Genomic DNA, 12,630 nt, shown 5'->3' with positions numbered 1-12,630 from the left:
GAAATCAAGTCAGAAATAACTACTTATTCATGTTTTTCATTTCTGTCAATACATTCAGTTTATTCTGCAACATGGAGTAGAAGTATTTCACTTAAACACACAAAAAGAATTAACAAATTATGAAAATGTTGACTTCTTCTAATTTCTGAATTTCAATTGTCTGCACAGATAATGTATCAATCCAGGGAAAGGCACCAGCTCCCCCAGATGTTGGTAATACGGTTCCCTTTTTTCTTAATTTTTTCTTGCATTTGTTAATTTAGATTCTCATCTTAAAAAAAAAATGAGCAAGATTTATTTTTATCCTTACATAAGTTTGGCTGTTTTCACAGAAGCATATTTGCAAACATTTTTGTAGTTTATATTTGTGTTATTTTGCTCTTAATTCCATCTCTCTTAATTCCAACTTTTCATCTCTATTCATGCTTGGAAGATTACTGATTTGTAATTTTATATTAATTTTAATATTCAATACTTTTCTTATATAATGCATTTCTAAGGCCTCTAACCAGAAAACAGTCTTAAATCACAACGCCTGTGTACTATGTATCTTCACAGCTAACTGCTAAAGGAAAGGTATACCATTTTTAAATTCTAAGGTTTTACCCTTAAACACATACAAAAATGTTTAGGTCGCACTTAGATTTTTTGTAAAGGTTTTCATTTTTATCTTATTCTTTCTTTAATCAAACGTGAAAAGGTCTAACTTTACCTTAGATCAGAATTTTGGTAAAGATCATTTATAAAATCGGCCATAAGAATTAACAGAGGGTGTCCTTTTTTTTCTTTTCTTTACTTAACTGAAAAGCTATCCTGCTACAGCATCTTCTTGATTTATCATATTTGAATAAACTGACTATAGCTATTGAAATGGTGATTACATGAGTAAAATTCAGAGACATGATTTGAGCAATTGTTAAAAAGGAGATCTAAATAATTTACGAGAACTCAATGCAATTTTTCATGTATCTCAGGATGTACTTTAACTCCACATTTAAGTGAATGTTATTTATTTAGCATTTTGTAAAACAGCTAAGCTAATGTATACAATTGTCCTGAATCATTGCTGAGATTTGGCATCATCAGCTCTCTTAGTTTATACCTTTAAAGTATTTATGATACTTTATGTATAATATTTATAATACCTTAGAAGAGCCTCCAGTGAATGCTGATCACTGAAGCTCAATCAGTATCTTTAGTGTTGGTGATTTTTTTCTTCATATAGAGGTACATATTTACCCACAGTGGGGCCAACTGAATGGCAAAGTACATCATCTGTGTGCTTTTGGATCAACTAAAGGACTAATAGTGCATTGTTTTTAGAAATAAAACAAATTATGCTGACAAATGCCCAGACAATGCTTGATAAATGTCCAGTTTGTGAGGTTGAGTATCTTTCTGAAAAACTATCTACATCAACAGTGTCTGTGTAAGTTACGGGATTCTTCTGTCCAGAAGTACATTAATTATTTTATGTAGAATTGGACAGCACTTATTAATCCTTTGGTGTTCATTGCTACATTAAAAATGATTATTTGGGGAATTTCAATTAGGATATTTTTATTTTTATGTATGTTGATGGCCCGTGTCCAATGAAAAAAAAACAGTCACAGAACTCATTTCATCAAAAACTATTAAACATTTTTTATGAAGATTAGATTTTTGGAAAAAAAATCTAATCTTTTTAAGGTAATGTACTCCTTGGGCTCCCATAGCCCATAGGGATATCAGTTCATCGCTTTTTGTTCTTAAATGTATACTGATACTTTTGAAATTCGCTCTGTGTGATACTACCAGCTGCAAACATTTAGTTTGTTGTATTTTTATTGTTAGCTGTGAAACACAATTATTTTACAAGCATTTTCAGATTGAATTTTATTGCCCTGACCTACAGGTCAACTTTCCAAAAACGGCATACTCATATTTTATAAGGCACTTCTCTAATTGTACACTGTCTGAAATGCCAATAGTGTTATCAACTGACATAAAGGTCCTGGAGGATGAAGTGGAAGTAAATGATTCTATTTTTTTTCTGCATTCTTTATTTAAACACTAATTATACACTATATACACAAAGCTAAGTAGAAAACAAATGCATGAGGATACACACGCATATCTCAATAACCATCAATTTGAGATAGACAGAAGCTCTAAGGAATCAAACGAAAGAGAAGCAGAGGTCTTTAAGATTTACACCCAGACAGCTTTCAAATATGGCCATGCTGCTGTACCGTAATACAGAGAGAAGAAACTTTTAGCAGGATAGTGAGCCATCAGTTGGATATATTCCAGAAATAGCCTTTTGTTTGGATGAAAATATCTTTCGATGAAAAAAAAAAAGCAAAGGTAGGACAGATTTTATGTGCTTTACTTGGTTTTGCTGGTGTTTAGGAAGGAATATATTGAGTGCTCAGCTGCAAATAATCAGTTTTGCTATTGAGTTTTACTTCAGCCAATTCAGTGTCTTGTTGGCTTTCATTAGCAACGCATCATTCAGCATGTGTTGTTGAAACTAGGCTAACCAAAACACAAATTGGGTCACAAATTGCATTTTAGCCGAGTATCTGATCTTTTTGGCATGTTGTTGGAGGTGTGGTTGGTGGATGATAGAATGAAGTACATAGTAGTCTTAGATTAAGATCTGGACATGATAAGTGTGTGTTATTCTCAGAGTAAGTGAGCTACAAGCTTATTATTGTTACAAAAGAGCTTGGGCTTAAGGGGTTAAATCGAGGTTACCTTGCAGAGGGGAAGATTGAAAGAAAGCTAGATTTTGAAAGCAATATATTTCATTTGCTGTCTTATTATCAAACTGGTGGGGGAAAAAATCAATCAGATTTGTAGGAAAATATTGCCGATACGATTTTTGAGCCATATCACATTGCCTTACTTAAATCTGATAAAAGCGATAATAACTAAAAATTCTATGAAAATAAAAAAAAGTTGTACATTGTTTCAACACAATGATTTAAAAAACAAACCAATGAAACCTTAGGATTTTGTTTCACAACCTTTTGAGACAATCAGTGTGATCAAAAGATTCTTGTAACTGTAAATCAGATTTCTGCTCCTCTCAGCAGGTATTTTGGCCCACTCCTCATGAACAACCTGCTCCAGTTGTCTCAGGTTTGAATGGTGGCTTTTCTAGAGATCATGTTTTGGCTCTTTACAAAGATGTTTAATACGATTTAGGGCAGGGCTCATAGAGGGTAACTTCTGAATAGTCCAATGTTTTACTCGTAGCCATTCGTCTGTGTTTTTAGCTGTATATTTTGGGTCATTATCCCTGTTAAGGACCCATGACCTGCTACTGGCACCAAGCCCTCTGACACTGAGCACATTTCTCTCTAGAATCCCTTGATAGTCTTGGAATTTCATCGCATCCTGTATATAATGAATAAACCCTCTGCCAGATGAAGCAAAGCAGCCCCAGATCATAACACAGCCCCTTCCAGATTTTATAGTAGGGACAGTGTTCTTTTCTTAATGTGTTTCATATTTCCATCTGTGAACATAGAGCTGACGTGGCTTGGCAAAAAAATAAAAAAATAAAACAAAAAATATATATAGTTCTGTCTCATCTGTCCATAGGACATTCTTACAGAAGCTTTGTGACTGTCTCACTGTATGTTGTGGAGGCTGCAGTGCCTCAGACTGGAAGAAAGTGAGTAGAGTGGTAAGAACAGCAGAGAGGATCATTGGGGCTCCTCTTCTCATAAAAGACATTTCATCCCAGCACTGCATGTTCCAAGCCCGTAACATCATCAATGGACCCTCACACCCCCACCATGGACTGTACAATAGACCGTATTATTTTTATTTAGGTGTGTTGAGGCAGTTATGTCTGAAAATTGCAGAACAATAGCCCGGATTACCTGAGTTTGTCACCTATGTGATAGAACTCAAGTTGGAGTATAATTCTGAGGTGGAAGGAAAATAATTCATGATTCAAATAAGTTTTTCAACATCTGCTCTAAATACAGCTACAAAACCATGGTGCACCCTTGCCCCCATGACCATGCAAAAAAGCACAGCCTCCTTCTTGCAACTCGGAAAAAGTGCTTCTCCTGTAGTCACATCTAGGGAGGTTGGCTACAGCCCCATGGATCTTAAGGACCGTTCCCAATCAGTGGCTACTCCCTCTTTCTACCCACATCTGTTGCATATATCCCCGGAGGGTCGGTCATGTTAATTCCTACCTAAAACCAGTCACGTACGATGACAAGTGGCTTATAAGGCCCCCCATTGCAAGTGAGGACCTGTTGCCCACTCAAGCAGCACCAAATTGTGGTCTGCGTGGAGAACGGGATATATAAATACAAGTTCTGCATATGCATTGCACAGGTTCACTCAGTAAAGAAACACTTTATAAACAAATATCCTTTCACATAGGCTATATAAGTGATTTTGTTACAGGTGCAATTGTTTTGAGAATACATCGCACGGTTTGTTACACATAAAGTTATGACTAAAAACTAAAATATTTTCTAGGTTTACTGAAAAAACACAGCATTGATCAAACTCCAGGTAGAGCATGACCATCATGAGGATCTTAGGCTTTCGTTTTTCAGCAGCCAGTGTATAATAGCATTAATCTCTGCAAGAGCGTGGATTGCTACCATGGTGATGACAGTTTCCTCTTCTGGCAGTGCAATAAGGCCATCTCAAAACAAAATTGTGTGTTTATACCCTGTAGCGCCATAAAAGGGACTCAGTTCAGCTGCGAGGGTGCTTCATAGCAGGTCTAGTGTGTACTGAGTAGGTGAACAGAGTAGTCACTGATTAGGAAAGGCACACAGTTTCTGAGTACTATGTGCAGCTGTAGTCAATGGATCATCAAGATGCTTACAGATGGTCTTATAGCCTTTACCCTTAACATGCTTTTCCATAAATTTCTGTCTAATCTCCTGAGAGAACTAATTTCTTTACTTCCCTTGGTCCATGTTGAGTGTGGTACGCATCATCATACCAAACAGCACAGTGACTGCCTGTGATTCTACGTAGTGGACACACCTTGATTTCAAATGCCTCTTTAGTTACATTATTTTAAGTCTTTTATAGGGATACCATATTTTCCTAAAGCATGATTTAATTTCTTAATTTTCATCGAATTTCTATTTATTACTATTACTTTTGTCAGATTTAAGTTATTCCTGTGAACTTTGTTCTTTCATTAAAAACATTTTTTCCATGTGTGGAACCGTAAAGACTGTAGCACTTTTTAGTCTGAGTGCAGAAAAAAAAATTCTGTTTACAGGAAAACAAAACAACTTTGTCATTGTTTTCTTCTTTTAAGTATTTGATGTTATTGAATTGGGTACAAATGAGAAAATGATCATTAGGATTTACTGTCAAATACATATTTCTGGTTTTGGTTTCTCTTTGTTAAAGTATGACTGACCTATTTAAATTTGATCTGGCTGAGGGTGTCTTTGAAAATTTTGTTTTATATCAAGAACTAGATCAAGAAATATAATAAAACGTAGAGCATGTCGTTTCTCAAAGACATCGATTTTAATTTTAAAAAGATGCAAAGCAATCACAAGAATTTTTTTTGTCAATTAAAATCTAATTTGATGACATCTAGTTGATTATTATTTTAATATTTTTATATATCTGATAGACATAAAGGAAAACCAAATGTTAAGTATTTGGCCTTCTGATCTCAATATAAAATATCTACTCTGACATACCTATGACCTGCTATTTAAATCTAAAGAATTGATTTAGTCATGTGAAAAAATTGAAACAATAAAGCTGTTGTTCCAATGGATTATATGATTATCTAATACAAAAAAAAAACAAGCAAAGCCATCTTCTATTCAGAGATAAATACCTAGTGGCTTCCAGAAAGCATTCTTTATCGTTATTATGACCACACGAAACTCCTCCCATTTATAAAACAACAACAAAAGGTTCTTGCTTTTCAGGTTATAAATTACACCTTAGAGAAAGGACAAATATAAGCCTAAATGGATTTGTAAAATTTGCATACCCTGTATAACTTTTAAAATTGTGTTTTTCACTCAAAGATGGACTGTCAAGGCCACCTAAACCAGATGTCCAAACTGAGCAGTTTCTGTCAGAGATCTGTTGTGCATCTTTGCTAGACAAACTTGTGATAATAACCAACACGGTAAGTAGAGGCTGTTGTCTTTCTCACTTGCTTTAGAATGACATGGCTATAAGATGGGTGCATCATCCTCCCACAAGACCTGCGCTGGAGGTTAGTGCCTTTATATATATAAAAAAAAATCTTGCTGTATATATGTATTCATAGGTTTATGGTTGGCAATGTAGCTAGCTCAAGAATGGGTTAAGATGTTTCGAGCTATCTTTAATTTATTGTTTCATAAAGGATTTTATATAACATGAAATAAAACTGAATTATATATTAAAAAGAATTCCCCCGATTTTTTGCTTTTGGGCAATCCAGTCCCAAAGGTCTACAGGCATTTCTTGCTTTGTTTATACTCTGAAATGCACTCATAAATCAGAGACCTTACATGGGCATGTGCCTATATTTCCATTTCATGTACAATCAAATAAATTGACAACAGTTGGACTTTTAAAATGTCATTATAATTAAACTTTCAGTGCTGATCTTCATTCTGAAGAGCCATAAAAAAGGCTGTGAATATTAATGTATGTTGAAGTAGGTGTTTTTATCAGCACATTACAAAAATGTAAAACTTTTTTGGGGGGGGTATTGTGTGTGAAAATTATCTTTATTTTCTTTTTTTTTTTTAAGTTTTCTATATATATATATATATATATATATATATATATATATATATATATATATATATATATATATATATATATATATATATATTTTTTTTTTTTTTTTTTTTTTTTACATCCAAATATTTAAAAACTCTTCTGAAAAAAAAAAAAAGTTTAAGCAGTTAATATAAAAGTATACACCCATACTCCATCACAAAACATTTTATTGATGCAGTTTTGCACCTATAAAAAAAAAAAAAATTAAGTAAAACAGATTCTAACAAGGTCTTTTATTGTTATCTAATATTGAAGATAAATTTATAATTCCTGAACAGAATTGTCCCTTTTGGCTTTAAATTAAGGATATTTCAACTTTTTTCGCCTAATTATAAAGGTAAATTGCTGTCTTTTTATTCTTAAGATGAGGACAATACGCGCATCTATGCAGATATAAAACATTTTGATTTTGTGTTTTTTTTTTTCTTTTTTTAAACAGAGACAGAGAATCTAGCATTTACAACTCCTTAAGGAGCTGTTCACGTTTTTTTTTACCTTTATGGAAAAATAAAGGTTTTAACATAAAAATAAATATTTGATAGGTAACCATTCTGCCTTTGTAAAACATACAGATATTTATGAAATAATTTCCATCTTGAATAGGGCTTAACATTTACAGAATCATGAAAAATTTAAGATGCCTTGTGCATCATCTAGCCCCATTGAACTCCTCACTGGCAGTGGAGAAGGGCTTGTTTTGAAGAATTTATCTTTGTGCACTTCATTAGGATCAAACAAAACAAATATTCCACCGTCGACTCCTTATTGAAAATTCAGGACTTATCACCTAATACCACAATCTTTGAAAGCTTCTTATAACCCCATTATAACCAGTGTCTACTGTTCTAGTATTAACTATATACTATATAACACATTATTCCTTCAGACAGGTTTTTTTGTCCTGGCACTTAGGTGCTTTCCTTTTTTTCCACTTTCATGAATTGCAGGAGCTTTTTTGATGTTTCAACCTGTAACTTTTTAGTTGGATCATTATTTTCTGTAAATCAACCAGGTACAGTAACTTCTTCTCTCATTTAATATACCGTATTTTCACGACTATAAGGCGCACTTAAACGTCTTTTTTTTCCCTCAAAATGTGCGGTGCGCCCTATGGTGCGGTGCGCCCTATGTGTGTTGTAACTGCGACTTTTGAGACCACCTCATTGAGGAGATGATGAAAGAGTGGCTGAATGTAAGGAGACCAGGTGTTTTTTTTCCACTCATCACCATCGCTGTTAATATGTAACTCCATGCGTTCCCATCTCACAGCTGATGTGAAAAACATGGGGAACCAAATTAACGCTGTGCTCGCTGTTCAACCGCTCGACATCGGTGTGAACCGGACCCAGCAGGTGCAGCAGAAGCAGCGAGTTTACATGCAAAGTCAATGGTTGACGCGCATATAGGTGCAGTAAAAGGTCCTGCAGCGCATTTTGGTGCAGCACGTCGGGAGCGTTTAAGCATCTGACGCACCGCCAACGCGCTGCTGCTGCTCGAGATGGAAAAATTGAAGTTTTGCTGCTGGATGCGCCGCATCAACCAATCAGAGAAGCTGATCTGGGAGCTGACAGCGAGACACAGCGCTCTGATGATATTAACGCAAATGAAAAGGCTGGATGAATGAGGAGATGATGAAAGGCAGGTGTATGTGAGGAGACCAGGTGCTTTTTTCCACGCATCACCATCGCTGCGTGCCCATTTCACAGCCGATGTGAAAAAAAGATGAATCAAATGAACGCTGTGCTCGCCGTTATCCCGGGGGTCTGACAAAGGAACTTCAACCGCTCGACATCGGTGTGACGCGCCCGTTCAAAGTAAGGCTGCGAGCGGCGTGGGAGCCATGGATGACAGACTGAGACCACAGTTTCAGGATAAATGGAAGGCAGCGCCGTGCAAGTTACGCCACCGTTTGCGGATGGATTGTAGATGGACTGTGTCTGCTGGCTCTGTTGTTCAAGCTTTCGCAAAAGCCGGCATCATTTCTGAGGAGCTGCGCTGCACGGAAAGTGACTCTGACAGCGCAGAAGGGGAAACTGGCATGTTTGATTTAGCGCAGCTGTTTTATTCAGAGGAATGCTGAGGATAACAGAGGATGATGACTTTGATGGGTTTAAGGCGAATGAAAAAGGCTGGATGGACGAGGGGATGATGAAAGCTTGGCTGAGGGAGGTGTATGTAAGGAGACCAGGTGGTTTTTTCCACGCATCTCCATCTCTGTTAATTTGTGATTCCATGCGTGCCCATCTCACAGCCGATGTGAAAAAAAAGGTCAAAGAAATGAACGCTGTGCTTGCTGTTATTCCGGGAGGTCTGACAAAGGAGCTTCAACCGCTCAACATCGGTGTGAACCGCCCGTTCAAAGTAAGGCTGCGAGCGGCGTGGGAGCGATGGATGACAGACGGAGACCACAGTTTCACTAAAAGTGGAAGGCAGCGGCGGGCAAGTTACGCCACCGTTTGCGGATGGATTGTAGATGCTTGGACTAACGTTTCTGCTGGGACTGTTGTTCGAGCTTTTGCAAAAGCCGGCATCATTTCCAAGGAGCCGCCCGGCACGGAAAGTGACTCTGACAGCAAAGAAGAAGGGGAAACCGGCATGTCGGATTTAGCGCAGCTGTTTAATTCCGAAACAGAGGATGAGGACTTTGATGGGTTTGATTAATACTCTGTAATAAATACTTGAATAAAGCACAATCATACTCAGTTTTGCTCCAGCTCTATTTTCTACCTAAAAAACTTAATTCAACAGCCGCCTCTGGGCCGCAGCGCATCCGGGCTCACATCAGCAGGTGTTTTTTCATCTAAATAATCTAAATCTTTTTAAGTGAGAAAGCCCACCGGAAAATTTAATCATTGCAGTCAGTTCATCCAGATTATTATCCTGCCTATGTTTTAAGTTAATTTATGCGTCAATAAACGAAGAAGAAGGGGAAACTGGCATGTCGGATTTAGCGCAGCTGTTTAATTCAGAAACAGAGGATGAGGACTTTGATGGGTTTGATTAATACTTTGTAATAAATACATGAATAAAGCACAATCATACTCAGTTTTGCTCCCGCTCTATTTTTCTACCTGAAAACTTAATTCAACAGCAGGCTCTGGGCCGCAGCGCATCCTGGCTCACCTCAGCAGGTGTTTTTTTTTTATCTAAATAATCTAAATCTTTTTAAGTGAGAAAGTCCACCGGAAAATTTAATCATTACAGTCAGTTCATTCAGATTATTATCCTGCCTATGTTTTAAGTTAATTTATGCGTGAATAAACGAAGAAGAAGGGGAAACTGGCATGTCGGATTTAGCGCAGCTGTTTAATTCAGAAACAGAGGATGAGGACTTTGAGGGGTTTGATTAATACTCTGTAATAAATACATGAATAAAGCACAATCATACTCAGTTTTGCTCCCGCTCTATTTTTCTACCTGAAAACTTAATTCAACAGCAGGCTCTGGGCCGCGGCGCATCCGGACTCACCTCAGCAGGTGTTTTTTCATCTAAATAATTTAAATCTTTTTAAGTGAGAAAGTCCACCTGAAAATTTAATCATTGCAGTCAGTTCATCCAGATTATTATCCTGCCTATTTTTTAAGTTAATTTATGCGTCAATAAACTGTATCAGAGGAGTAATCACAGCCCTGTGTCATCAGCGATGTGTCTCTCACGGCAGGTTCCCAGGTTTTAATAATACTTTGTAATAAATACACCTTGCAGCTTTATTTGCTGTGATCAGTGGGAATAAAGTAGTTTTAATATGTTTTTAAGTGAGAAAATCCACCTGAGAGGACATGTACCTGTATATAAAAAACGCGCCCTATAGTCCGGTGCGCCTTATGTGTGTGTTAAATACAGAAATGGGACACATAACTGAGAGTGCGCCTTTTAGTCCGGTGCGCCTTATGGTCGTGAAAATACGGTAAGTTCAATATATACACTGCAAGAACAGAGAAATATGTTGTCTATTAGGCTTTTTAACAACAAAATGTAATTTTTCTGCTCTTTGAGCCATGGGTTAATACAGGGGTCTTCAACATTTTCCAGGCCAAGGAACCCCAAACTGATAGTGAGATGGAGCGGGAACCACCTAATTAAATATATTGAGTGAAATTGTGTTATATCAAAATGGTCCTTTAGTCACTCTATTACAGATGGAGTCAAGTAACGAAAGTATTTTCGTTGAAACAATGCCCAACTTGAAAGAGCTCCTGTGTGTCGCTGAATGTGTGCATTGATGACTGAAAGACATCTTCTGACTCCGTATATACAGGTGCTGGTCATAAAATTAGAATATCATGAAAAGGTAGATTGATTTCAGTAATTCCATTTAAAAAGTGAAACTTGTATATTATATTCATACATTACATACAAACTCATATATTTCAGATGTTTATTTTGTTTAATTTTGATGATTACAAATGACAACAAATGAAAATCTCAAATTCATCATATCAGAAAATTAGAATATTACTGAAGACCAATAAAAACAAAGGATTTATAGAAATGTTGGCCAACTGAAAAGTATGAACATAAAAAGTATGAGCATGTACAGCACTCAGTATTTAGTTGGGCCTCCTTTGGCCTGTATTACTGCAGCAATGCGGCGTGGCATGGAGTCGATCAGTCTGTGGCACTGCTCAGGTGTTATGATAGCCCAGGTTGCTCTAATAGTGGCTTTTAGCTCTTCTGAATTGTTGGGTCTGGTGTATTGCATCTTCTTCTTCACAATACCCCATAGATTTTCTATGGGGTTAAGGTCAGGAGAGTTTGCTGGCCAATTAAGAACAGGGATACCATGGTCCTTCAACCAGGTACTGGTAGCTTTGGCACTGTGTGCAGGTGCCAAGTCCTGTTGGAAAATGAAATCTGCATCTCCAAAAAGTTGGTCAGCTGCAGGAAGCATGAAGTGCTCTAAAACTTCCTGGTATGTGGCTGCGTTGACCCTGGACCTCAGAAAACACAATGGACCAACACCAGCAGATGACATGGCACCCCAAACCATCACTGACTGTGGAAACTTTACACTGGACTTCAAGCAACGTGGATGAAGTGCCTCTCTTCTTTTCCTCCAGACTCTGGGACCTTGATTTCCAAAGGAAATGCAAAATTTACTTTCATCAGAGAACATGACTTTGGACCACTCACCAGCAGTCCAGTCCTGTTTCTCTTTAGCCCAGGCAAGACGCTTCTGACGCTGTCTGTGGTTCAAGAGTGGCTTGACACAAGGAATGCGACAGCAGAAACCCATGTCTTTCATACGTCTGTGTGTGGTGGTTCTTGAAGCACTCACTCCAGCTGCAGTCCACTCTTTGTGAATCTCCCCCACATTTTTGAATGGGTTTTGTTTCACAATCCTCTCCAGGGTGCGGTTATCTCTCTTGCTTGTACACTTTTTTCGACCACATCTTTTCCTTCCCTTCGCCTCTCTATTAATGTGCTTGGACACTGAGCTCTGTGAACAGCCAGCCTCTTTAGCGATGACCTTTTGTGTCTTGCCCTCCTTGTGCAAGGTGTCGATGGTCGTCTTTTGGACAACTGTCAAGTCAGCAGTCTTCCCCATGATTGTGTAGCCTATAGAACTAGACTGAAAGACCATTTAAAGGCTTTTGCAGGTGGTTTGAGTTAATTAGCTGATTAGAGTGTGGCACCAGGGGCCATCAATTTTGAACCTTTTCACAATATTCTAATTTTCTGATATGATGAATTTGAGATTTTCATTTGTTGTCATTTGTAATCATCAAAATTAAACAAAATAAACATCTGAAATATATGAGTTTGTATGTAATGTATGAATATAATATACAAGTTTCACTTTTTAAATGGAATTACTGAAATCAATCTACTTTTTCATGATATTC

The 12,630-nt window shown here is 37.1% G+C and overlaps 1 protein-coding gene across 3 annotated transcripts in view; it reads right to left on the bottom strand.

The window, feature by feature from the left end:
* The window catches only part of LOC119774111, a 45,887-nt gene that overhangs the window by 12,147 nt on the left and 21,110 nt on the right, over window positions 1-12,630 (bottom strand). The gene's annotated exons all lie outside the window — the stretch shown is intronic.

Source organism: Cyprinodon tularosa, unplaced genomic scaffold (genome assembly GCF_016077235.1).
Source record: "Cyprinodon tularosa strain WSP-4 unplaced genomic scaffold, ASM1607723v1 ctg8, whole genome shotgun sequence".
NCBI lineage: Eukaryota > Metazoa > Chordata > Actinopteri > Cyprinodontiformes > Cyprinodontidae > Cyprinodon > Cyprinodon tularosa.
Note: the sequence above shows the minus strand (reverse complement) of the source record. Positions and strands in the feature narration are given on the sequence as shown.